General features: G+C 47.6%; 8 non-coding genes across 8 annotated transcripts; 5 read left to right on the top strand and 3 right to left on the bottom strand.

Annotated features, from left to right (window-relative positions):
• Positions 1-13,167: 13,167 nt before the first annotated feature.
• On the bottom strand, positions 13,168-13,331 carry LOC131111120 (U1 spliceosomal RNA). Its single transcript, XR_009121117.1, has one exon. It is a non-coding gene; the product is annotated as a U1 spliceosomal RNA (small nuclear RNA).
• A 1,069-nt stretch (positions 13,332-14,400) lies between these two features.
• Positions 14,401-14,472, bottom strand: trnae-cuc (transfer RNA glutamic acid (anticodon CUC)). The gene has a single exon. It is a non-coding gene; the product is annotated as a tRNA-Glu (tRNA).
• A 670-nt stretch (positions 14,473-15,142) lies between these two features.
• Positions 15,143-15,212, top strand: trnav-aac (transfer RNA valine (anticodon AAC)). The gene has a single exon. It is a non-coding gene; the product is annotated as a tRNA-Val (tRNA).
• A 248-nt stretch (positions 15,213-15,460) lies between these two features.
• trnak-cuu (transfer RNA lysine (anticodon CUU)) lies at positions 15,461-15,533 on the bottom strand. Its single transcript has one exon. It is a non-coding gene; the product is annotated as a tRNA-Lys (tRNA).
• A 119-nt stretch (positions 15,534-15,652) lies between these two features.
• On the top strand, positions 15,653-15,734 carry trnal-cag (transfer RNA leucine (anticodon CAG)). Its single transcript has one exon. It is a non-coding gene; the product is annotated as a tRNA-Leu (tRNA).
• A 631-nt stretch (positions 15,735-16,365) lies between these two features.
• Positions 16,366-16,452, top strand: trnay-gua (transfer RNA tyrosine (anticodon GUA)). Its single transcript is given in 2 exon segments — positions 16,366-16,402; positions 16,417-16,452. It is a non-coding gene; the product is annotated as a tRNA-Tyr (tRNA).
• A 1,849-nt stretch (positions 16,453-18,301) lies between these two features.
• On the top strand, positions 18,302-18,374 carry trnav-cac (transfer RNA valine (anticodon CAC)). Its single transcript has one exon. It is a non-coding gene; the product is annotated as a tRNA-Val (tRNA).
• Positions 18,375-18,812: 438 nt separating this feature from the next.
• trnal-cag (transfer RNA leucine (anticodon CAG)) lies at positions 18,813-18,894 on the top strand. Its single transcript has one exon. It is a non-coding gene; the product is annotated as a tRNA-Leu (tRNA).
• The last annotated feature ends 8,379 nt before the right edge of the window (positions 18,895-27,273 follow it).

The raw sequence follows: 27,273 nt of genomic DNA, 5'->3' as shown, positions 1-27,273 counted from the left end.
CACTTTGATATCTCAACTTGTGCCCTTGGAGTCAATGGTTTGTAAATAGGCTTGTAACCTCCTCTAACCTTGTCTGGATGGCTGGATGTCTGGCCTTTTGAAGAATGAAGTTAAGGTCCTTTCAGCCAGCCAATAAGCATTTTCAAACTATTTGCCAAGTCACAAAATAAATAGGGATTGTTCTGAAAACCCTGTGATTGGCTGGCGACCAGTCCGGGGTGTGCCCCGCCTCTCGCCCGGGGACAGCTGGGATGGGCTCCAGCACCCCCCGCGACCCTCGTGAGGAAAAAGCGGTAGAAAATGAATGAATGTTCTGAAAACCGGGCTTGAACCAGGGACCTTTAGAACTTCAGTCTAACGTTCTCCAAAGTGAGTATTTCAGCTTCTTCGGTGGTGTTCTGCTTTTTCAGTCGTGGGTAAAAGTGGGGGCAGGGTGAAGCTGTGTCTGTGCCACGTATGTTGCTGTGTACCTGGTCCAGTGTGTTCTCATCTTGGGTTGGAATGTCCCCATGCTGGTAACGGGTGGGGAATACAGTCCGTTGATGAGGATAAGAGCTACAGAAAATGGGAAGGATTTCACTGGTTGAAGTCTCCAGCTACCATAAAAACGGTCATGGGCCACAAGCCTGTTCTGAATCCCGCTTTGGCCAATCGACACGACATCGACTCAGCAGCAGTCCTTGTTAGTATAGTGGCCAGTATCTCCGCCTGTCACATGGAAGATTGCGCGGTTTGATTCCCAGACGGGGAGTTCCTTTTTTGTATGTCACGTTGAACCTTGAGCAGGGTTGCGGTTGCAACAACCAGTCCGGGAGAACAAGACCTCTATTCATCTTCTTCTCCAAGTGCTCAGCTGTGTTGTACAATCTGACAGTCCTTTGCTACCAAATCATTCCAGTCGTGGATAATGGACCTGACCAGGAAAATGACAACTGTGGGATTTCAACCAGTGGCTCCTGAGCGAAAGGAGCCTTAATCTGGTTCTTTAGACCACTCATCCACACAACCCAAAACGGTGCCCTGATCAGGAAAAAAACGAGGACTAAGACAAATCCTATCTCCACTCAAAACCTAACCAAATGTCAGTTCCCTGACCGGGAATCGAACAACGGCCGCGGCGGTGAAAGCACCAAGTCCCAGCCACTAGACCACCAGGGACTGCATCATGGCTGCACTCTGATAGGTAGAGACTGTGTCGCTTTGACGTACTCCAGCAAAGGAACCAAAATAGTTCTGAGACTGGACCGTCTCTGCCAACGCTGCATCCGCAGGGGAATTAGCTCAAATGGTAGAGCGCTCGCTTAGCATGTGAGAGGTAGCGGGATCAATGCCCGCATTCTCCATGAACTCATTTGTTTTTTTGATGAAATGTTCCCAAGTAGCGAATACTAATCCGGGCCCCGATCCTGATATCTAGGCCAAACACAGCCATCGGTATCACCCTAAACCCAGTCCTAACCTAAACCCAGTCCTAACTGCATTCTCCCCTCTAGCACCTTGTCTTGTCTTGTTGTGGGATCAATGCCCGCAGTCTCCAAGGAGCTCTTTGCCTTTTGTAGAAGAGATGTTGGGATTGGATCTACCCCTTAGCATCCGACAAATACCCCAAACCAGGGGAATTACCTCAAATGGTAAAGTGCTTGCTTAGCATGCGAGAAGTAGCAGAGTCGATACCTGCATTCTCCAAGGAATCCTTTGTATTTTGTAAAAGAGATGTGGGATCGGATATGAGTCCAGGATCTATCCCTCAGCGTCAGACAAATACACCAAACCTAATCCTGGCCGCGTTCTCTAGATTGGTCTCTTATCATGGAATAGTGAAGAAACCCAGTACGTGATTTATTGTTCTCAAGTAGCGCATCAAGGTGACCCCGACAATTCCACCGAGGGCTTGCAGAGATGAAGAGGCCCCAGTCCCGAAATGTCCACCCCCAAGATGGACTGAGGTCTTAACCTACCCGCATGGACAATCCAAATATCTTCTGGACAAAAAAAGTTTGTGGTCAGACAAGACAAAGGTTGAGCCGGTCACCTGAACATGAAACGTTTGATCTGAGTGTCCGGGATTCAAGTCCCTGTTCAGGTGACCAGGTCTGAGGTCCACTTGCAAACGCCTCCTTTTTGCCCTCAATATACGAGGGCAACAGGACAATCCCTTGGTACTTTATGGAAACTACATGAGGAGCCTGGCTTTTAACTGGAACTGGAAAGACTTGTGGCCCCGCACACAAACAGACATGTCACAGACATTGGCGTCGTTTGGGGACCTCATCCACGGTTACCACTGATTTGTAGAGTAAGTGTCAGGTTCAAACTCCTGTGACACTTGTAAAAACACTTAAATACAGAAATACAGAAGAGACAGGAGAGGAGAGTGAAACCACATACCCAGTGACATGCCGCTCCACTCTGAATATGCAGTTCACACTCCTCTTCTTTTATTCTCTTTCGGGGGTCCCTACTACATGGTCGTGCAACTCTAAGGGGGGGGGGGGGGAAGGCAGTTGCACGAGCTGTATTTGTTTGTCTATGTGTGTGTGTAGGTGAGAGCAATTACTTTTAATGTTTTATGAGTTCTTATCTTAACACATTCTTGCAGGATTAACATGAGCATCTGCAGAGTCGCTGTTGGTGCATCCAAGCACCTCCAGGACCTGGGGGTCGCTGAGGGTCTCTGATTAGGGTCACGGGAATATTCCTTCTTCAGCACATTCAAACACTTTCTATTGTCTAAGCAAATGGATATAAGGGTGATAACTAACAAAATAATACCTCTATCTACATTTTATTCTAACACTCGCCCGATATGCGCTCCGCAGCGCCTTGTCATTCCAGCCGCTCTCTGTCGCTATCCAATCGACTCGACAACCGGCTGCGGGAGCGCAGCACACAGCAGAGGGCGGAGCCTCTCCGACCCACACGTCGGCTCCAAATCCCTCCTCCTGGGGCTCTTCCGGCACCACTCCTCCCTCCCTGCTCCAGCAGTGGAGCGCCGTCTGATGACGTCGGGAGTGTTGTCCCCATGCAACTGGGAGCCAGTCGCCTTTCGTCAGCGGAGAGGAGTCACCGTCCACGCCGGTGGCTGTGCCTGTACTGTGGGAGTCCTACACACAATTTCCCGCTGTCCAGTTCGCCCAGCACGCCAACGCTCTTCCTCCACCAGGGATATTCCCCAGCTGCTGGCACTGCCCGCTCCAACCACACCGGCTGCGTCATCCGCTTTGGTGGGCCGACTTCAGGTGGAAGCTACGATATCCTGGGCGGGGCAAGCTTCTCCTACCACAGCATTAATTGACTCCGGGGCGGACGAGAACTTCATTGATAGCGGACTCGTCAGTTCTCTCAACATTCCTACTGTTGAGCTTGTCCCCCACAAGAATGTCCGCTCGCCAGATGAACATCACCTGGCATGCATTACGCATCAGACGTGCACCATATCCTTGGTGCTGTCGGGTAACCACCACAAGGTCACAAATTTTTTTCTTATGCCCTCTCGCTCAGCTCTGTTAGTACTCGGCCTCCCCTGGCATCCCGTGTGTGTGTTGTGATTGTGATGTTTTGTCATTCAGCGCCACTTTGCAGTTTGTTGACATTTGCTGCCAGCCAATCAGGATGCGACACAGACGTCAGACAAGTAAAGAGCCTCGCCTGCCACGCGGGCATGATTACCATTACCATTACCATCGATCAGGGATGGCAACTGAATTAAGAATCAATGCCAGAAACCTGATAATGTTTTGATGCAGACTGGTCATGATGCCTCTGAAGTTCACCAAAGCAGACCTTACTTAAGGTGACTACACTTTCAAAGTTCCCAGTGATGACTGAACCTCTCGCTTCTTGTGTTCCCCGAGAAACTCGGTCAGCTGTGGATTTGATCAAAAAGGCCAGGTTAAGCAGAAAAAGGCCTGCTCGCGGGAGACTGGGGTTCGATTCCCCGACGGGGAGTTCCTCTTTTGTATGTCACAATGTCAACAAACAAACTTTCTCATTAGAACAAAACCTCTCTTAATCTTCTTCTCAAGGTGTTCAGGTGTCTTGTACAATCTGACAGTCTTTTGCTGCCAAATCATTCCAGTCGTGGATAATGGAGCTGACCAGGAAAATGCCAGCCGTGGGATTTCAACCAGTGCCTCCTGAGCTTAAGGAACCTTAATCTGGCGCTTTCGATCACTCATCCACCCAACCTAAAACGGTGCCCTGATCAGGAAAAAAAACTGTGACCTTGTGAGGTTCACTGACAACAGAGGACACTCAAAAGGAGCCGCACAAAGCTGGGTACTTGTACAGATGTCAGCAGCAGAGTGGCGCAGTGGTAGCGTGCTGGGCCCATAACCCAGAGGTCGACGGATCGAAACCATCCTCTGCTATGGCTGTACTCTTTACGTGTCCTTTGAAGAGCTTGCAGATGTATGGTCTTTGTTACTTAGCTGACCTGGTCCAGTAAAGAGTTCACGCTTCCTTTACTGCTGTTCTCGATGCATTTATTGCTCTTGAGTGCATTCACACGCCATTGCGGGACATTGAAGCATCGTGAAACACCGTAACTGTCCTCACAAGTCCATTGTCACTCTTATGGACTTGAAAAATCCCAGCCAGTTTCCATTCGTTTCGGGGAACCTCCTCCTCTTTGACGATCACCACATCTCCAACTTGCATGTTTCTTCTTGGCGTATGCCATCTTTGTCTCAGAGCAGTGTTGGTCAGATACTCCTTCCACCATTTGTTCCAGAACTATTCCGGCAAATATTGCAATTATCTCCATCTCATTTTAGTATACAAGTCCATCCATCCATCCATCCGTCCATCCATTTTCCTCCGCTTATCCAGGTCCAGGTCGCGGGGGGCAGCAGTCTTAGTAGGGAAGCCTAGATTTCCCGGTCCCCGGCCACCTCCTCCATCTCCACCGGGAGGACACCAAGGTGTTCCCAGGCCAGCTGTGAGACATAATCCCTCCAGCGTGTCCTAGGTCTGCCCCGGGGCCTTTTCCCGGCTGGGTATGCCCGGAACACCTCACCAGGGAGGCGTCCGTGAGGCATCCGGACTAGATGCCCGAGCCACCTCAACTGACTCCTCTCGATGTGAAGGAGAAGCGGCTCTACTCTGAGCCCTCCCGGATGACTGAGCTCCTCACCCTATCTCTTAGGGTGAGTCCAGCTACCCTACGGAGGAAACTCATTTCAGCCGCCTGTATCCGAGATGTCATTCTTTCGGTCATGACCCAAAGCTCATGACCATAGGTGAGGGTGGGAACATAGATCGACCGGTAAATTGAAAGCTTTTTTAACCACGACGGTCCGTTACAGCGACCGCATTACTGCCGAGGCTGCGCTGATCCGTCTGTCGACCTCACGCTCCCACTTTCCCTCACTCGTGACCATACCTAAGATACCTAAACTCCTCCACCTGGGGTAGGACCTCATTCCCAACCCGGAGGGAGCACTCCACCCTTTTACGACTGAGAACCACGGCCTCTGATTTGGAGGTACTGAGTCTCATCCCAGACGCTTCGCACTCAGATGCAAACCGTCCCAGTAAGCGCTGAAGGTCACAGCCCGTAGAAGCCATAAGAACCACATCATCTGCAAATAACAGAGATGAGATTCTAAGGCCCCTGAAACAGATTCCCTCAACACCTTAGCTGCGCCTAGAAATTCTGGGATGTCCATAAGTGCACTTGGCACCAGGACACCCTTGGCTGCAGGTCTATGATCGACTTTGCAGTCGTGTCATCAGACCTGCGTCCGCATGTTCTGGACAGGCGGGTGAAGAGAGGGGCTGAGCTGTCAACTGATCACCACCTGGTGATGAGTTGGATTAGATGGCGAGGGAGGATGCTGGACAGACCTGGTAGACCCAAACGAGTAGTGAGGGTGTGCTGGGAACGTCTGGCAGAGTCTCCCGTTCGTCGAGTCTTCAACTCTCACCTCTGGCAGAGCTTCGCCTGCATCCCGGGGGAGGACCGGGATATTGAGTCCGAATGGGCCATATTCCGTGCCTCCATTGCTGAGGCGGCTGACCGGAGCTGCGGGCGCAAGGCGGTTGGTGCCAGTCGTGGCGGCAGGCCCCGAACCCGATGGTGGACACCAGAGGTCAGGGCCGCCATCAAGCTGAAGAAGGAGTCCTATCGAGCGTTGATGGCTTGTGGGACTCCGGAAGCAGCTGACAGGTACTGTCAGGCCAAACGGTTCGCGGCTTCGGCGGTTGTCGAGGCAAAAACTCGGGTGTGGGAAGAATTCGGTGAGGCCATGGAGCACGACTTTTGGTCGGCCTCGAAGGGGTTCTGGCAAACCGTCCGGACCCTCCGAAAAGGGAAGCATTGCCCAGTCCACACTGTTTACAGTGGAGACGGGGCCTGCTGACCTCGACTGGGGATTTGTTTTGGTGAAGTAGGTGCAGACACATCTATTAAAAAGTGAAAATACAAAATATACAGTATACAGTATAAATATACGTACACGGTCTGTTTTTGTTTGTTGTTCCGGAACTGCAGTCTGATTGTTTTTCCTAAGAGTCCAAACTGAGCGTTAATTTAACGCATATAGAGTGTCAAAGTGGCAGGATGAGGCAGAAGTGGGGTGTGAACAGTCTCGGGGGGGGGGGGGGGGGGGGGGGGGGGGGTTCAGGGACTTGTTGATGAGGCTGACAGCAGACGGGAAGAAACTGTTCTTGTGGCGTGAGGTTTTGGTCCTGATGGACCGCAGCCTCCTCTCAAAGAGGCTGTGTCCGGGTTGAGAAGGATCGGCCACAATCCTTTTCTGCACGCCTTAGGGTCCTGGAGGCGGACAGATCCTGGAGGGACGGGAGATTGCAGGAGATGAGGATGGACTCAATGATGGAGCTGTAGAAGTGCACCAACATTGTCTTTGGCAGGAAGAATTTCTTCAGCTGCCATAGGAACGTAGGAAGTACATCCTCTGCTGTGCCTTCTTGATGAGGGAGCTGATGTTCGGCTCCCACTGGAGGTCCTGGGAGATGATGGTACCCAGGATGCGGAAGGACTCCACAATGTCAATCGTAGAGTCACAGAGGGTGATGGGGACAGGAGAGGCTGAGTTCTTCCTGTTGTCCACAACCATCTCCACTGTTTTTAAGGCGTTGAGCTCCAGGTTGTTCAGGTTGCACCAAGTCACCAGATGGTCAACCTCTCACCTGTAGGCAAACTTGTCGCCGTCAGAGATGAGTCCGATGAGAGTGGTGTCGTCCGCAGACTTTGGGAGCTTGACAGACTGGTGACTGGAGGTGCAACTGTTTGTGTACAGGGAGAAGAGCAGAGGAGAAAGAACGCAGCCCTGGGGGGATCAGGTGCTGACGGTTTTTGTATCTGAGATGTGTTTCCCCAGCTTCACGCACTGTTTCCTGTCAGACAGGAAGTCTGTAATCCACCTGCAGGTGGAGTCAGGCACGCTCAGCTGTGAGAACTTCTCCTGGAGCAGAGTTGGGAGGATGGTGTTGAAGGCGGAGCTGAAGTCCACAAACAGGATCCTAGCATAGGTTCCTGCGGAGTCCAGGTGCTGGAGGACCAACACACCAAGGCAGCCGTCCGCAGCTGTCAAGTTCCTTCTTGCCTTGCGCATCCCCTGAACTTGAAAAAGGGGGTCTGAGTAGCCACACTGAGGAAAGACTGGATTCACTCGATGCTTTCGCTGTTTTTGGGTTTTATTTGGTGAGGCACAAGTCTTGTTGTGACAATGTACAGCACAGCACAGCACAGCGTAGTGTAGCACAGCAGTGTAGCACATAGTGCATAGGTGAAAACCTTCAACAAAAAAAAAGGGGAAAGTATAAGTATACACAATATACATATTTCTAAATATATATAATATGCTCAATAATATACATATGCAAGTATTTATATAAGATATAAATCATGTTCAGCAGTATATTAACCATTAAACAGTTTAACAACGGTTGGAATAATTTTGTCCCCTTAACCTGCATTTATTAACTTATTCTTTACTTCATTATTTCGTTATTTTATTTGATCTATTTATTAAACCATTTGCATTGCCCCCATCTTGCCACGTAACTAAAATTATTATTATAAAAGCTCTAAATAATATAGGCCCACTGAAAAGAAATGAGCATAGCGCGTTCCTTCGATGCCCAAAGCTCGCTGATCAGCTCAATTGGTGCCAATTAAATGAACCACCGCGAGCCGCCGTGTGCACCTACGCGACACAGGCGATCGACGGTGTTCCAGACCCCACTTTCTAACTAATTGCACCGTGTTAATACTTTTAATCTAGTACCAATAACTAAAGTGAGGCGCGCGTCACCAGCGGCCATCACATCCAAAAAAAAGCCGTGCCTTACGTGGCACGGGTGCGTTAAACCACAGCGCTAATATTAAAAGGAATTTCTTACCGGCTGCCTCTTCAGTGTTGTATAGCTCCAGTTTGCGCAAGGTTTGGGGTGCAGTTCTGACTACCTTCTCGATACCACTTGTCTGCAGCCTTACCTGCTGAGAAAGGAAGTGCCCTAATGCAGACGCCCAGGTGCGCTTAAAACTGATTCCCACTTCCGGTTTAGATGTTCCCCACCTGATCTCCCGTGTTTAATTTAGTAAAATAAGGTGCTAATTGCAACGAAAATTTATTATTCCCTTAATGAGGGCCATGAAAAGTATTTTTTATTTTTATTTATCTTTTTATTTATTTTTTTCCTGTCTGCCTTATCTAAATTATTTTGGACAAGGGTTTGACTTGACAGCAGTGCCATTTTGGAAACACGTGGTGGCATGGGAATAAATGACTACATGGTAATCAGGTGGTTAGGTGTCAGTGGTTCCAGACACATGGGTTGTTTACATTGTCCACAGTAAGAGGGTGATTATTCACAACAGACATGGCTTCCTAAAGAAAGGTTCTCAAGGAACTATCACTCAACCTGCCAGCACTGTTTGCTGGGACTGAAATGAGCACGCTTTTGATGGTTCTGATCTGGCGCTCCCAAACACCTCCCATATGGCTTGCATTTATGACAAAGTTGCATTGCTTGTCTGCCAGGTATTCTGTTACTCTTTCTGTGTTTATTTCCTTTAGAGACTTTTCCATTTCATTTTTAGTTCAAACTAAGTATGTTCCCTGATCTGATCGGATGTGCCAAACAGCACCTCTGATGGCAATGAAGCATCTTGGGGCATTGATGAATGAGTCAGTGGTCAAGTCCTCCAGCATCTCTATGTGAACACCTCCAGAACATAGACAAGTGAATAGTAGACTGTACTGTTTTTGTTCTTTACGCCCTTGTTTTGTGTGAAAGGGGCCAAAACAATCCATGCCACCATAGGTAATTGGTGGAGAAGGCTCAATGTGGTCTTGAGGTAAGTCAGCCATCTTTTGTTCCTCTGTGGCTCATCGAGCTTTCCGGCATGGGATGCACTGTCAAATATGTTGAGCCACTGCTTTGCTCCCTCCCACGATCCAGTAGTCATTTGCTCTGAGTTAATTCAAGAACCAATATAGTTCTGAGACTGGACCTTCTCTGCCAATTCAGGAAAAGCAGGGGAATTAGCTCAAATGGTATAGCGCTTGCTTTGCATGTGAGAGGTAGCGGGATTGATTGCCTAAATTCTACAAGGAATCCTTTGTTTTATTGGCTAATTGTAGGCCATTCGCGCACCCCGAGGTTACAGATGTCAAAGGTAAGCTTATATTCAGCAGCACAGTGGCGAACGGTAAATTTATGTCCACAGGTTCCCGATTTGTACAACCCGGCATTAATACCTCTTAGTGTAATTCTACCTTACTGGTGGATGCCTTCTTCTGGTCGCTCCTCAGGGCTGACCTCTGGTAGTGGTGCGGTGGACCCGACGTGAGTGATAGGTTACCGACCGAGAACATGACTGGTGTTTGTGCCCCGATTTCTTTCCTTCCTCCAATGAACCCATGACCGTGGCTTTATTAGCACCACGCTCTGACCAACTGAGCTAATCGACCACAGGACACCATTGCATCAAATGTTTCCAGCTAAAATCGACTAACTCATCCTTAACAGACCGCATTCTCCGTGCCATGCTGTTTTCTTTACCTTTACCTGGTCGGTTGGTTGCCTTGATGGGGGTGTTTCGCAGTTCACTGGGTTCTGCGCTGTTAGTTATGGGGCCGGGGGGTTATGAGGGGCAGGGTGTTGTCGACGGGGGCTTTTGTTGTTCCTTCACGGTCCGCATTCTCTGCACTCGTGGTCTAAATTTTGGGTAGAGGATAATGGGGTCCACTGCCCCCATTGATCTGTTCCTTGCAGTCTTGGTGACTGAGAGGATTGTTGACGCTCTGCTTTGACATGCTGTTTTGTTTACCTCTCGAGGGTGTTTCGCTGGTGACAATTGACACTTTGGTCTCCCTCCCTTGTATGAACATGTTTCCCCATTGGTGAACTGTTTTTGTGTCCGTGCCAGATGCACAGGATTTCCTTTTCTACTAAAGGCACCATTCAAGTCAAGTTTGCATGCTTCGCAGGCACGATGCTTTAGTTGGTCAAATTACATGCCTAGCAAAGAGGGGCTCATTGGTTCCAATTCCAGCAGTCCTCTACTGGTATTTCCATACTTTTTTTTTATCAGAGGTCATGTTGAGATACAAAGCCTGTTTTCAGGAGAAATGCAAGACCCCGGGATACAATAGGTCTTCTTTGTACACTTTTCAGCAGCAGACATTTTGAAAAGCACCCCTGGTTTACTGCCCAGGAGTAACAGCCTCGGCCACTCTAGAAGGAAGGGTGACGCCACTTCAAGATGCAAGAAGCTGTCACTAGTGGGATTCGAACCCACGCCTCATTCGAGACTGCAATCTGAAGGCAGTGCCTTCGACCACTCGGCCACCCTGACCCTCCAGAGGCCACTTTTTAAAAGGCATTCACACACTCTGCGTTTTGTTTCCCATGTGGGTATTATGTTATGTTAGTCCAGATTAACAACCTAGTTATTTGTGTCAGTCCCAGGGACCATTTCCAGACCCTCGTGTGACACTTATGTTGGACTCTTTTGGAGAGCCCTTGCATTCTTCCCAATAGGTAAACCCTTTGTATCGGTGCCAAATATATACGGGATTCCCCACCTGCTGACCGAATGACACACGACAAATGCTGTTGTCTCAACAGTGCAAGCAGTTACTGTCTAGAAGAGTAAAGGCAGCATTGCCAGGTTGACATGCTCAGCTGGCACTATGGCTTAGCTGGTGAAAGTGCCTGTCTAATAAACAGGAGATCCTGGGTTCAAATCCCAGCAGTACCTGGGTGCTTGGTCCGTGAAACTTTGGCAGCTGAATTTTGAGCCACGTACCTCTTTTTGTCACTTGCCCTTCAAAAACGAGTCTACGGTGCATCCACACCTGACATGATTGTTGTGGATCCCGTTACGCCAGAAGGTGCTTGAATCCAAAGAGTATGACATTGTGATGTTTTGTCATTCAGCGCCACTTTGCATAGGCTCAGCCACTTTTCTCCGACAGTACAATCCCATGTGGCATTGGTGGTTCAGTGGTAGAATTCTCGCTTGCCAAGAGGGAGGCCCGGGTCCAATTCCCAGCCAATGCAGTGTATATCAGCTTGTACCTTTCTTTAGAGTTCATGTGAAAAAGTACAAAGGCTCTTTTTCCTGCAAAAGGGTAGAACTCAGAATGACACCTGAAACGTAAGAGAACGGACCACCTGACAGTTAAGGTGGACAGCACTTGAGTATTTGCACATTTCTGTCAGAAGTAGAAACTTATTGAAACCTTACTGCAGTGATGCTGATGTAGTCTCTGTGCAATTGCTTGTGTTGTTGACATTTGCTGCCAGCCAATCAGGATGCGAGACAGATGTCAGACAAGCAGAGAGACTTTGGAGAAATGAAGTCAGGTATTTGAATCCCGTCTAAGCCAGCAGTCAAGTCACAGTTTTCTTCTCCACAATATTATTTTTTTCCAATTAATCCCTATATAATTACAAACTATTCATATCAGGCTTATATTGATAGCAGTGCTTGAAATAAAATACAAAATCAATGCAATGTCACAAAGAATATTTATTTATCAGGTTGCCACACTCAAGAACACTCTCAATAATAATAAAAAAAATCTACATGTAAGCAGTTATGAATAATGAATATACACATTGTTCATTTATTTTGCCGCCTTTGTTTCTCCTTTTCATAGAAAGGAGAGGCCTGGAACTCCCTCCAGCTCATCTCTTTTCCCATCCTGTGCTCTCTATAGATGGAGAACACTTTGGCAGGACAGTAGATGTACTTCTCTGAAGCCAGTGTGGATGCGGGGGCTTTTCCGGCCCTGCTTCAGCTGCATCCTGCAGAGGCACTTTCGGACAGGGGGTGGAGGAGATTCCTCCCTCTTTCTCTTCTTCTGCTGTTTTTCCTCCACCCTTTTTCTTGTCTCATCCACCTCTCGCTGGAAGAAGTCTGTTTGACTGAAATCTTTAAATGGCATCTTCGGGTCTGTCAGACCTTCTGCAGCAATAAGATTATCTGACAGGGCCTTGTTGATGAACGTCGTGGTTGATGTCCCATCCACTTGATATTTTCATTTTGGTTGGCCACAGCACAGACATGGTTTTTGTTTGAGTTTTTTGACACAGGAGGTGGTTGCTGCTGCTCCAATGGGGTATGAGCAGGTGGTGGTGGTGAAATAACCATCACTGCAGGCAGTGTCACTACAGGCACAAGATGCAACTATTCCAACAAAGGTACAAATGATTACGTTTTTACCTGGCTTTGCTTTGGCTGAGCGAGAAGTCCTTTCAGGCAAGAAAACAGCAAAAAGCAACACACACCAGCCGTGACTCAGACAAAACACAGAATACAAACAACAACACGATTACGGCTACAAGCTATCGTTTTTTGGGTGAGAACCATGAACTCTTACTCAGAGGTGCGGATTGCTCATTCTCGCTGCTTCAAATTTGCCTGCGAGCAAACCTTGAACTTTAGACTCAGATCAATCGAAATGGTTGCCGACGCTCTTTCTCTGTCTTGTTGCCGTTTCTCATTGAGGTTTCCTGACTGAGAGCAGATCGGCCTCACGGCTGGTTGGTTGTCTCCCGTGGACGGGCAGACCTTTCCAGCAAGCATTGGTAGTGCTGGGCTGGTCGTTTCTTGCTCGGTCTGGCTGCACTCGCAAGCCAAGGAGCTTGGCGCGGTGCTGCACCTGCCTCTTGTTTTAAACACGGGATAAGGGGAGAGTGCGAACGCAGTCCCCCACTACCACAAATTATGCAGTCGAGATTCCCGCATTTGGGGAATTCGCAGAGGTCAGCTCAACCCATGTGCAATGGCTGAGCCTCGCCCTGGGTGAACCACCTTCTTGATCATGGTATCTCCCCTGGCAGGTAAGTATGAGTTGCACCGGTCCCGCCCGGACTAGTCTCTCGCACATGCCACATGCTGAGTGGTGGTCTCATCAGGTCGCCCACAACAAGCCCAGCCACTTGACCTGTGTCCAAATTCAGAGACATGACTCTGGTTATCTCAAGGAGTCAGTCTGTATGGCACTCTTGTGACTTCATTCTGAGCAAAGGCAGCGGCAGCAAGTGGCTTAGTGCAGTTGCTGCAGACGTTCAATGCGGAGACTGAAGTACTGACTCAACGTCCCTAGTCACACCATGTAACATGAGAGGCCAATATGTTGAACCCTGACACGTGTAGATGTGCAAGGTCGTTGTGAGTCAGTGGGTTGTCAGGTTCAAACTCCTGTGACACTTGTAAAAACACTTAAATGCAGAAATACAGAAGAGACAGACAACAATATTCAAAGTTACTCGCAGCGAGGAGAGTGAAACCACATACCCAGTGACATGCCGCTCCACTGAGTATGCAGTTCAAACTCCTCTTTATTTATTCTCTTTTGGGGGTCCCTACTACATGGTCATGCAACTCTAGGGGTGGCAGTTGCACGAGCTGTATTTGTTTCTCTATGTGTATGTGTGTGTATTACTTTTATTGTTTTATGAGTTCTTATCTTGACACGTTCTTGCAGGATTAACGTGAACATCTGCAGGGTTGCGGTTGGCGCATCCAGGCACATCCAGGACCTGGGGGTTGCTGGGGGTCTCTGATCAGGGTCACAGGAACATTTCTTCTTCAGCACATTCAAACACTCTTTCTATTGTCTAAGCAAATGGATATAAGGGTGATAACTGATGCTATATTCATTCTATCTACATTTTATTCTAACAAGGATCTATCCCTGAGCATCCGACAAATGCTCTGTCTCACCCTCAACCCAGTCCTGACAGCATTCTCAGTCGAGGACCTTGTCTTATTGTGTTGTCCATTGTGTGTCCATGTTTTGTTTATATTTCTGTTGTCAGTCGCTTCAGGATGACAACGGTTTGTGCTTCAAGATGACCCCGACCATTCGACCGAAGACAAATCCTATCTCCAGTCAAAACCTACCCAAATGTCAATTCCCTGACCGGGAATCGAACCCGGGCCGCGGCGGTGAGAGCGCCGAATCCTAGCCACTAGACCACCAGGAACTGCCTTATGTCTGCACTCAGCAAGGCAGAGACAGTGTCACTTTGACGTACTCCAGCAAAGGAACCAAAATAGTTCTGTGACTGGACCTTCTCTGCCAACATTGCAGCAGCAGGGGAATTACCTCAGATAGTAGAGCGCTTCCCTTAAATGTTAGACCCGAACCTCTTTTGTTTTGCTAATGTGGTCTGTTTTCTTAGCCCCGCAAATGTCCAAATGCACAATGTTTTTGAAACACATATTGTTGGAATAAAGCACATTCAATAAGCTTACTTCATATTATCCAAGTTACTATTACATGCACATAGATCACACGTTTGCACAACTCATCACATTCCTTTAGACACTCAATAACAGGATGTCTCCTTGAGACATTCTGCTTTCTCAAAATAAGCTTGATGTCTCCTATCTGTCTTTGCTTTCTCAAAATATGCTTGATGTTGAAACCAGTCTCAACCGTGTGAACTGTTCCCCCTCCCTTAGACGATTGAGACCTATGTAATAGGGCACACCTAAACTCTAATTCATAAAAAGAAGGAGAGCAGAGACTGTTTTCAGAGTAGGTTGGATGAATGTTACTGAACAGTCTCTGATCACTCTCCTTGCAAGCCTATATCTCACGTCTTTGTGTCTTCTTTCACAGTGGGTGATAATGTTTTGGGTTTAACCCTAACAATAGTGTAGCGGTTATCACGTTTGCCTAACACGCAAAAGGTCCCCAGTTCGAAACTGGGTGGAAACACGGCCATTCAAGTCCTTCTTTTACAAAAAAAGTTAAGGTGACAAATAGGAACAAGGACTTGTGCTTGATCTCTGAAGGGACTTGAACTCTTGACACTCAGATTTAAAGTCTGATGCCCTACGAAGTGAGCCCCCAGGCCTTTGGTCAAAAGACTTGTTTTTGTGTATTTTGAATGAAATGTTTTCTGCATGTTGAACAGTTTTCAACAGGAAAGATATCTTTCAGATGTATCAATAAAAGTGCTGAATCGCCCAATATGGGGCTCGAACCCACGACCATGAGATTAAGAGTCTCATGCTCTACCGACTGAGCTAATCAGGTCTTTTGCTGCTCTAGATATCATTTTTTGTTCTGTTTTTATTGATGTGGCCATCCTGATGTTTGATCAATTCCACAGCTGACCTAGTTTCTCAGGGAACAGAAGGAGCGAGACCTGGAGGGTCAGGATGGACGAGCGGTCGAAGGCGCTGCATTCAGGTTGCAGTCTCTAATGAGGCGTGGGTTCAAATCCCACTTCTGACAGTGCGGGGCCGCAAGTCTTTCCAGTTCCAGTTAAAAGCCCGGCTCCTCATGTAGTACCAAGGTAGTACCAATACCAAGGTATTGTCCTGTTGTCCTTGTATTTTGAGGGCAAAAGGAGGCGTTTGCAAGAGGACCTCAGACCTGGTCACCTGAACAGGGACTTGAATCCGGGACACTCAGATCAAAAGTTTCATGTTCGGGACCAAATGGTCCTTCGAGCCGAATATCTTCCCAGTGACCTGCAAGATCCAGAGGGAGGCAGGGATGTTCTGTGCCTCCATTGTCGAGGCGGCAGTGGCCCTAAGGTGGTCAGGGCCTGTCGTGGTGGTAATCCTAGAACCCGTTGGTGGATACCATTGGTGAGGGATGCCGTCAAGCTGAAGGAATTCTATTGGGCCTTTTTGGCTCATGGGACTTCAGCTGACAGGAACCGACAGGCCAAGCGGTCCGCGGCTTTGGCATTCGCTGAGCCAAAAACTCTGACATGGGAGGAGTTTGGAGAAGCCATGGAGAAGGACTTCCGGACGGCTTCGAAGAGATTCTGGATCCGGCGTCTCAGGAAAGGAAAGCAGTACACAGTGAAGACGCTGTCAAACGCTTGGCTGTACTCATTCGCACCAAAGCAACAAGACCTTCGATAGCTCAGTTGGAAGAGCGGAGGACTGTAGTGGTTCAAGCTGGCATCCTTAGGTCGCTGGTTCAAGTCCGGCTCGAAGGACAAGCTGTTTCTTGTGTTATGTCTGCCGGCAAAGAATGGCAATACCGTCTTGTCTGAAGGACCTCCGCTTCCCTGTCAATGGAGTTGGACTTGAGTCTTTGTCACGCAGTCTGAAATTGGCAAACGGAGTAATTCTGATTGAGTGATCATTTGAGTGTCTATTTGAATACGTTTCATCTCAACTCCTGTTGGAAAAGAACAGCCATTTCCATGAGAGCACAAGACCCCTGGATTGTACCCGAAAATACTTTGCGCTCATCAGAGAGTAAAGTTGTTGTCCTGGTTTGCAAAGCCTCCATTGTTACGCCAGAAGGTGCCAGTCACATCCAAAACAAAGGGTTCCATGGTTAGCACTCTGGACTCTGAATCCAGTTTAGGGTGATACCTATGGCTGTATTTGGCCTAGATATCGGGATTGGGGCCCGGATTAGTATTCGCTACTTGGGAACATTTCATCAAAAAACAAAGGAGTTTATGGAGAATGCGGGCGTTGATCCCGCTACCTCTCACATGCTAAGCGAGCGCTCTACCATTTGAGCTAATTCCCCTGGTGATGCAGTGTTGGCAGAGAAGGTCCAGTCTCAGAACTATTTTGGTTCCTTTGCTGGAGTACGTCAAAGCGACACAGTCTCTGCCTTTCAGAGTGCAGACATGATGCAGTCCCTGTCTACCCGAATCGTAACCCTACTGAAGGTTATATGTCACATTGTGACATACAAAACAGGAACTCCATGTCTGGGAATTGTGCACCAGTTTTCCACGTGACAGGGGGTGACACTGTCCACTATACTATATATCTGGGGACGTCAACCAATGAAAACCATCAATTTTCTGTACCTTTTCTGTATCCTCATCAACGGACTGTATTCCCCACCCGTTACCAGCATGGGGACATTCCAACCCAAGTTGAGAACACACTGGACCAGGTACACAGCAACATACGTGGCACAGACACAGCTTCCCACTGCCCCCACTTTTAGCAAATGACTGAAAAAGCAGAACGCCACCTTAAAAGCTGAAATACTCACTTGGGAGAGTGTTAGACTGACGTTCTGAAGGTCCCTGATTCAAGCCTGGGATTCAGCACAATCCCTGTTCATGTTGCGACTTGGCAAACAGTTTGAAAAGGCTTATTGGCTGGCTTCATTCTTCAAAAGGCCAGAGATGAGGTTACAAGACAAACCAGTGACCTCAAGGGCACACGTTGAGTCCACCTGGCCGTGTTCTCTAGACGAGTCTCTTGTAATGCAATCGTGAATAAACCCAGTCCGTGATTTATTGTTCCCAAGTACCAAACACTAATCTGATCCCAAGTCCCGATTTCTATGCCAAAAAAGCCTTAGGTCTAACCCTAGACCCAGTCCTAACTGCCTTCTCCAGTCAAGCACCTTATCTTGTTGTGTAGTACTTACCAGAAACTCAATGCATAAGGCTAAAAATAAGCAATTAGCTAAAAATGTCATCCAATACTTCTCTACAAGAGAGGAGAAATATGATCTCAGGGAAGAAGTACATTTGAAACACTTCTATGCTAGTACTTATATGCACCCAGACAAGGTTAGAGGAGGTTACAAGCCAAACCATTGACTCCAAGGGCACAAGTTGAGTCCACAGAGATATCAAGGTGAGCCCGAGGGTGGCTAAGGTGTTTCTTTCAAGCCGTGATTGTGATGTCTTGTTTTGTTGAAGAAAAGCCCATTATTTCTGGAACAATTTTCCCTACAAAGGAGACATCTTTGTCCATTTGGACAATTGTCAATCTGCCCCCACTTTGGACACATCGTCATGTTTCATTGTTTGGCAACTGCTTTGTGACTTCGCCAGTCCCCTTAAGAGCCCCTTCCTTTGGGTTTCCATAGTATAGTGGTTGTCACGTTTGCCTCACATGCAAAAGGTCCCCAGTTCGAAACTGGGTGGAAACATGGCCTTCCAAGTCCTTCTTTTACAAAAAATCAAGGTGACAAATGGGAACAAGGATATGTGCTTGATCTCTGAAGGGACTTGAACTCTTGACCCTCAGATTAAAAGTCTGATGCCCTACGAAGTGAGCCCCCAGGCCTTTGGTCAAAAGACTTGTTTTTGTGTATTTGGAATGAAATGTTTTCTGCATGTTGAACAATTTTCAACATGAAAGATATCTTTCAGATGTATCAATAAAAGTGCTGAATCGCCCAATGTGGGGCTCCAACCAACTACCATGAGATTAAGAGTCTCATGCTTTACCGACTGAGCTAACCGGGCCTTTTTCTGCTCTATATATGATTTTTTGCTCTGTTTTTATTGATGTGGCCATCCTGATGTTTGATCAAGTCCACAACTGACCTAGTTTCTCAGGGGACAGAAGGAGCAAGACATGGAGGGTCAGGATGGCCGAGCGGTCGAAGGCGCTGCATTCAGGTTGCAGTCTCTAATGAGGCGTGGGTTCAAATCCCACTTCTGACAGCTTCTTGCATCTTGAAGTGGCGTAAACCAGGGGTGCTTTTCAACATGACCGCTGCTGAGAAGTGTACAAAGCAGACCTATCCTGGGGTCTTGCGTTTCTCCGGAAAACATTCTTTGTACTTCAACATGACCTCAGATGAAAAGTATGAAAACCAGAGTCATGGAAATACCAGAAGAGGACTGCAGGAATTGAACAAACAAGCCCCTCTTTGCTAGGCTTGTAATTTGACCAACTATCTTTTCCCCTCCTCTGCTGAGTGTCCACTGAATGTAGGTGGCTGTTCTCGCAGGGACATCAATTAGTTAAATTAGTTGTATCACTGGTTGAAATCCCACAGCTGGCATTTTCCTGGTCAGGTCCATTATCCACGACTGGAATGACTTGGCATCAAAGGACTGTCAGATTGTACAACACAGCTGAGCACTTGGAGAAAAAGATTGAGAGAGGTCTTGTTCTAGTGAGACGGGTTTGCTCTACCCGAATCGTAACCCTACAGAATTGATACCCGCATTCGCCAAGGAATCCTTTTCCAAAATCTGTTTTTTGTAGAAGAGATGACAAAATTGATTTCAGGATCTATCCATCAGCATCAGACAAATACCCCAAACCTAATCCTGGCCGTGTTCTCTAGACCAGTCTCTTGTCATGTAATAGTGAAGAAACCCAGTCCGTGATTTATTGTTCCCATGTACCAAACAATAATCTGAGCCCCAATACCAATTTCTATGCCAAATACAGCCTTAGGCCTAACCCTAAACCCAGTCCTATCTGCCTTCTCCAGTCCAGCACCTTATCTTGTTGTGTAGTACTTACCAGAACTCAAGTCCATCATTTATTGATATTTTATTCAGTCGCCTCAGGATGACAGCAGTTCACAGATAGCGCTTCAAGATTACCCGAACTGTTCGACCAAGGACCAACCCAAATCCGCCACTAGAGCACCAGGGACTGCATCGTGGCTGCAGTCAGAAAGGCAGAGACTGTGTCGCGTTGACGTACTCCAGCAAAGGAACCAAAACAGGAAGGACCTTCTCTGCCAACAATGCATCAGCAGGGTAGAGCGCTCACTTAGCATGTGAGAGGTAGCGGGATCAATGCCCGCATTCTAAAAAAGCACTTTTCTTTTTTGTGATTAAATGTTCCCAAGTACCGAACACTAATCCGGGCCCCAATCCCGATATCGAGGCCAAATACAGCTATAGGTATCACCCTAAACCCAGTCCTGTCTAGCATTGTCCTGTCTAGCATTCTCCTGTCTAGCACTCTCCTGTCTAGCACCTTGTCTTGTCTTGTTGTGGGATCAATGTCCGCAGTCTCCTGGGAGTTCTTTGCCTTTTGTAGAAGAGATGTTGGGACCGGAAATGAATCCACGATCGATCCGCGTGGGAGACCCGGATCTGATTCCTGGCCAATGCAGCAGGGCTGTTTTCATACCTTTCATCGTAAAAAAAGTGCCCAGACAGTTTTCGGGACCAACTGATGACCTCTGAATTCGATCAGAAAGTCTCCACCTGAGACTTTCCACCTCAGACTCTCCACCACAATACTTGATTATCTAATCCAAATCCTGTCCATAGTGGCATTCCCAGCCACAGCGCGTTAGAGAACCTCAATGAGACATCGTCGAACGCCCGGCTGTACTCACTCACCCCAAAACAACAAGACCTTCCATAGGTCAGTTGGAAGAGCGGAAGACTGTAGTGGTTCTAGCTGGCATCCTTAGGTCGCTGGTTCAAGTCCGTCTCGAAAGACAAGCCTTTTGCTTATGTTGTGTCTGGAAAGAATGGCAATACCGTCTTTTCTGAAGGACCTCACCTTCCCTGTCAATGGAGTTGGACTTGAGTCTTTGTCACACAGTCTGAAATTGGCAAACCGAGAAATTCTGAATGAGTGGCCAATGCAGTTTGTCTATTTGAATACGTTTCATCTCAACTCCTGTTGGAAAAGGACAGCTATTTCCATAAGAGCACAAGACCCTTGGATTGTACCCCAAAATACTTTGCGCTCATCAAAGAGTAAAGTTGGTGTCCTGGTTTGCAATGCCTCCATTGTTATGCCAGAAGGTGCCAGTCATCCAAAACAAAGGGTTCCATGGTATAATGGACTCTGAATCCAGTGATCCAAGTTCAAGTCTTGGTGGAACCGACTTGCCCTGCAGCAATCGAGTGTTTGGACTGTGTCTTCCTTAACAGTAAGAATATGATGACTTATTGATTTACTCTACAAATCAGTGGTAACCATGGATCAGGATGAGGTCCCCAAACGACGCCAATGTCTGTGACAGCTGATGTCAAGGATCAGCTGATCAGAAGATACTTGGTTTGTGTGCAGGGCCACAAGTCTTTCCAGTTCCAGTTAAAAGCCAGGCTACTCATGTAGTTTCCATAAAGTACCAAGGGATTGTCCTGTTGCCCTCGTATTTTGAGGGCAAAACGGAGGCGTTTGCAAGTGGACCTCAGACCTGGTACCTGAACAGGGACTTGAATCCCGGACACTCAGATCAAACGTTTCATGTTGAGGTGACAGGCTCAACCTTTGTCTTGTCTGACCATGAACTCTTTTTGTCCAAAAGATATTTGGCTTGTCCATGTGGGCAGTTTAAGACCTCCGTCCATCTTGGAGGTGGACATTTCGGGACCGGGGCTTCTTCATCTCTGCAAGGACAAGTACAGTATGCCAGAAGATTTTGTCTTCATTGAGTTGTCCTCGTTTATCAAGGGCCTGAATAGCTAAGCTGGTAGAGCATCAGACTTTTAATCTGAGGGTCCAGGGTTCAAGTCCTTGTTCAGGCAGTGAGGAGAAGTTTTAAATGTGAAACCAATCTCTTTTATCTTCCTCCTGTGGTCTGAGTGCAGACCAAAAGCAGTCCCTGGTGGTCTCGTGGCTAGGATTCAGTGCTCTCACTGCTGCGGCTGGATTGGTTTTTCCTGGAGATAGGATTTGTCTTCGGCCTCGGTGGAATGGTTGGGGTCACCTTGAAGCGCTACTTGAGAACAATAAATCACGGACTGGGATTCTTCATTATGCCATGACAAGAGACTAGTCTACAGAACATGGCCAGGATTAGGTTTGGGGTATTTGTCTGATGCTGAGGGATCGATCGTGGACTCATTTCCGATCCCGACATCTCTTTTACAAAATACAAAGGATTCCTTGGAGAATGCGGGTATGGATTCTGCTACTTCTCGCATGCTAAGCAAGCACTTTACCATTTGAGGCAATTCCCCGGGTTTGGGGTATTTGTCGAATGCTAAGGGGTAGATCCGATCCCAACATCTATTCTACAAAAGGCAAAGAACTCCTAGGAGACTGCGGGCATTGATCCCAAAACAAGACAAGACAAGACAAGGTGCTAGACTGGAGAATGCAGTTAGGACTGGGTTTAGGGTGATACCTATGGCTGTATTTGGCCTAGATATCGGGATTGGGGCCCAGATTAGTGTTCGGTACTTGGAACATTTAATCACAAAAAACAGAAGAGACTATGGAGAATGCGGGCATTGATCCCACAACCTCTCACATGCTAAGCGAGCGCTCTACCATTTGAGCTAATTCCGCTGCTGTTGGCAGGGAAGGTCCAGTCTCATAACTATTTTGGTTCCTTTGCTGGAGTACATCAAAGCGACACAGTCTCTGCCTTTCAGAGTGCAGCCATGCGGGCATGTGGGTGTATCAAGACAAACTGTGAGATGAGTATAATAAATTAAAACAATGTAGCGTCCCCTCGTAGTCATGTGACTGAGGAGAGGGCTTTTGGGTTCTTTTAAATCAATTAATCTAATTCTGATCAACTCAGTTTTAACTATTTTGAATTTCTTTTAACTGTTTAAGTATGCAGATCCTTAGTGCTAAACGAAATAGACAGGTAAGTAAATGAATTCACACAACACCACTTTTCGAAAAGTAATTATCAATTATTTAGTAATTAATTCAAAAGTTGTGCAATATATCAAATGTCAAAAAAGAACATAGTCTTTACCAAAAATATAACATAACATGTCATCCTTAGTTACAACCTGGAATAACACCGGTCTTACAGTTACTTGAGTTAATAGACACCTATACTAATTTGTGGGCCCACAACACACCACTCACACACTCACACTCAGACACTGTCCCCCAAAGCCGGCAAAGCTAAACACCTTGTTAACCCCACACTTTACGTTGCAGGCCTGGTCGTTGCTAGTGTTCGTTGTGGCCCAAAACCAATACGGCCCCTTCACTCCTTGGAAAGCAAATTAAAAGAAACGTGTCTCTGTATATTCCGATGTCAGTCACTCACGTGCAGGAACACAGCAGATCCACTGATGTTTATGTCCAGCCACAGTCTTGCCTCCCTCGTTATCAGAAAGCTACGGTAGCCGGGAAGCCTTGGTCGTTAGCTCTATCTGGGTTGTCCTCTTTGTGTCTTCTGGATGAAAACGAACAGACTACCCCACTCAAGGTCTAACTGGAGAAGTTAAACTAGTCTAGCACACTCGGCTCACTTGTTGCGAACAGCCTCTAGACCACGCCTGCAGAGCTGTTAGCATGCGCTAACTTGTTGCACAATAAACGGTACCGAAACGCCTTGTGGAGGTTCCTTTCTTCCGTTAACGTGCCGATGGTCTTCTTCTACTGACTGTCGTGGAAACAATCATTAAAAAACCCCAAACACACAAGTTTTGAAAAGCTGCTTATCAAGCAAATACAGACTGCCTCTGTCCCTTTTCGTTCGCACACCTCACGTTAGCCACTCCCCACGTCGCTCACCTCTTCCTCCCTGCTCTCTTTCCGGGCTCGTGTCCCACTCAACTATGTCCCCACTGGGTTAACCCCTTAAATGCTGTCACAGAATACACAGAGAAAACACTGCTTTTTAACACAAAACAACACAAAATAAAACTCCTCAAACTAATGATGAAATACAGATTATGTTTTATACTAATTAACATAAACAATAGCTTTGGCTGGGTTACACCCTCCCCCTTCTAAACGTTTTGATGTCCTCATCAACAAACAAACACAACCTAAGTTATGATCAGAAAGGGTGCAGTAAATACTGAACTTAACATTTACCTATTTTTATGATCACACCTCTATGAACTATGGTGAGAGGCTGATCTCTTGCTTTACCAGGTTCATCATACGTTAACCTAATGACTGGCTTCACGCTTCTCTTAGGGCGAGTTTCAAGTTTGTTAGTGAAATTAGACCTGGCAGGTGTCTGGTTGTCGTGGCAAGGGTTTGACTCAGGATCACTTCCTGCCTCAGGTTCACTTTCTTCCTCGGGAACGGAATCTTGAGCTGTATCCACTTCGCCAACGCTTTGGTTCTCCTCTTCTGAACTCTCATCCTCCGACATGTCCTCTTCAACAGGATTTTCATCTGACTGTTGAGAGTCACTGTGGTCTCGGCCGGGGGCTTCAGGTCTGGCAGTATCTTTTTCTCTTTGCAGGATTTCTTTCAGGTAGGTACTGTAGGGTTTCTGAGGTAGGTAATGTTCTTCGTCTGAAGACGAGTCTGTAAGGTCTTGTAACTCTGGCAGAGTCTTTCGTATCTCAGGTAAGACTTTCTTTACCTTCCTGATTGTCTCGGACCTTGTTCTTGGCTTAACAGGTGAGGTTTCCTCCTTGCTCACAGTTGGCATTCTCACTGACTCTCCAATCGGTAAGAGATGATCGCGATGAAGAGTTTTGACTCCTCCGCCTCCATCTTCAGGTTTGACTTTATACACAGGAAGATTGGGCATCTTTCCCAATACAACAAAAGGGATAGAGCTCCACCTACTCTCCAGCTTGTGTTTGCCTTTCAATCCCAAGTTCCTCAGTAGCACTCGGTCGCCGATATCCAGTGTCTGGAATCCGACTCTCTTATCGTAGGACCTCTTGTTCCTCTGATGTGTCTTGTCAGCAGCTTCAGAGGCAAGCTGGTAAGCTCTCTGCAAGTCCTCTTTCAACTTGGCTACATAGCGTGAGTGACAAGCTTCATCTTTTCCGTCAGGAGAAGTTCCAAAACACACGTCCATAGGAAGCCTCGCTTCTCTGCCGAACATTAAGAAATAGGGTGAGTACCCTGTAGCATCACACTTGGTACTGTTGTAGGCGTGCACCAAGTAACCAACGTGTTTGCTCCACTGCCGTTTCTTCTCACAGCCAAGAGTTCCCAGCATGGAAAGTAAAGTTCGGTTGAACCTTTCGGGCTGTGGGTCCCCTTGAGGATGATACGGAGTGGTCCGTGACTTTCTGATTCCCAGCATCTTCAGGAGCTCTTTTATTAGCTGGCACTCAAAATCTCTCCCCTGATCTGAGTGGATCCGAGCTGGCAGAGAATAATGTAGAAAGTACTTGTCCACCAGGACCTTTGCCACTGTCTGTGCTTTCTGGTTTCTGGTGGGGAAAGCCTGGGCATAACGTGTAAAGTGATCAGTCACGACTAACACGTTACTGATGCCTGAAGAATCGGGTTCCATTGACAGGAAATCGATGCAGACTAGGTCCATCGGTCCACTGCTCACAATCTGACATAAGGGAGCTACTCTCTGGCTAGGAGTCTTTCGCGTAATACACTCTCCGCAGTTCTTGATGTACTGCTCCACATCACATGCCAATTTAGGCCAGAAAAATCGGCTCCTCAACAGGTCGGTAGTTCTCTCTACACCAAGGTGTCCCAAGTCATCATGTGAGGCCCTCAACACAACTTCTCTGAACTCTCTTGGTAAGACGAGTTGAGTGACGTCTTCTCCAGAAGATCTCTTGCTTAAGCGATGTAGCAGTCCATCTTTCATCATCAGCCTTCCCATCTCCTTCTTCAGACGAGCCTGTTCTGGGCTGGACACATTCCCTTCAGGCCATTTTCCTTGCTTAACAGCTTGAAGAGCAGAGCTGATTTCTGCATCCTCTTCTTGGGCTTGAATCAGGTCCTGAGTTGACATTTGTCCTAATGACTTCAGCTCCAAGTGTGTCGGGAACGCATAGATGTCAGGCACGCAGTCAGGAGAGGCTCCTAACTGGTCCACATATCTTGGTGGGTTGACCAAGGATCCAGGAATGCATACTTTCTTGCAGATGGATCTCACTCCAGTCTGTGGTATGGTCTCCCATTCCTCTTGACCCTCATCCGGCATCATTCTGGACAACAGGTCGGCATCAATGTTGTGTCTGCCGGGTCTGTACTGTACATCAAAGTCATAGGTGGACAATGCAGACAGCCATCTGTGCCCAACAGCACTAAGCTTGGCGGTTGAGAGCACATACGTCAGCGGGTTGTTATCTGTACGCACAGTGAATCTGGCGCCATAGAGATAATCATGGAATTTATCCACTATGGCCCACTTCAGAGACAGAAACTCCAGCTGGTGTATTGCGTAATTTCTCTCTGGTGGTTTCAACTTCCTGCTGGCGAATGCCACAGGCCTCAGTCCCTCACCATGCTGCTGATAGAGGACCGAGCCAAGTCCCTTCAAACTGGCGTCTACGTGTAGGATGTATGGCTTGTTTGGATCTGCGAAAGCCAGGACAGGTGCGTGAGTGAGACAATGAATAATCTGACGGAACGCTTCAGTGCAGGACTTGTCCCATCTCTCACCGAAGGGCTCAGACTCTTTAAGGTAAGCCTTTGTGCTGTCTTTCTCGAGCTTCATACTCTTCTGCCTTGGGGCATAGCCTTTAGTGAGTTCTGACAACGGCCTGACGATCGCTGAATAGTTGGCTATGAAACGCCTATAGTATCCACAGAACCCAAGGAATGACTGAAGAGCTTTCAGGTGAGTAGGCTGTGGCCAGTTTGTGACTACCTCGACCTTGGCTGGGTCAGGAGAGACACCATCAGCGGACACAATGTGTCCCAGGTATTGCACTTTGGGCAGGCAAAACTGACACTTGTCAACTGAGATCTTCAGGCCGACCTCTGCAAGACGATCTAGAACTTTGAGCAGTCGCTCTTCATGCTCTTCCAGGGTTCTGCCAAACACGATCAGGTCATCGAGGTATACTAGGACCTCCAGCAGGTTCATGTCACCCACCGCCTTCTCCATTAACCTTTGGAAGGTGGCTGGGGCTCCAGTGATTCCTTGTGGCATCCTTTCAAACTGGAAGAACCCCAGTGGGCAGATGAATGCCGTCTTTTCTTTATCTTCCTCGGCCATGGCAATTTGGTAATAGCCACTCCGCAGGTCAAGCACGGAACACCACTTGCTTCCCGTCATGGAATCCAGAACATCATCGATGCATGGGGTTGTATACTGATCTGGGATTGTTCGGCTGTTCAACAATCTGTAGTCAATACACATTCTCACGGCCCCATTCTTCTTTCTAACAATCACGATTGGGGATGCGTATGGGCTACGCGACTCCTTGATGATCCCCGCACGCAACAGGTCTTGGAGGTGTTTTCTCACG

Source organism: Doryrhamphus excisus, unplaced genomic scaffold, assembly GCF_030265055.1.
Source record: "Doryrhamphus excisus isolate RoL2022-K1 unplaced genomic scaffold, RoL_Dexc_1.0 HiC_scaffold_24, whole genome shotgun sequence".
In the NCBI taxonomy this organism is placed as follows: Eukaryota; Metazoa; Chordata; class Actinopteri; order Syngnathiformes; family Syngnathidae; genus Doryrhamphus; species Doryrhamphus excisus.
Note: the sequence above shows the minus strand (reverse complement) of the source record. Positions and strands in the feature narration are given on the sequence as shown.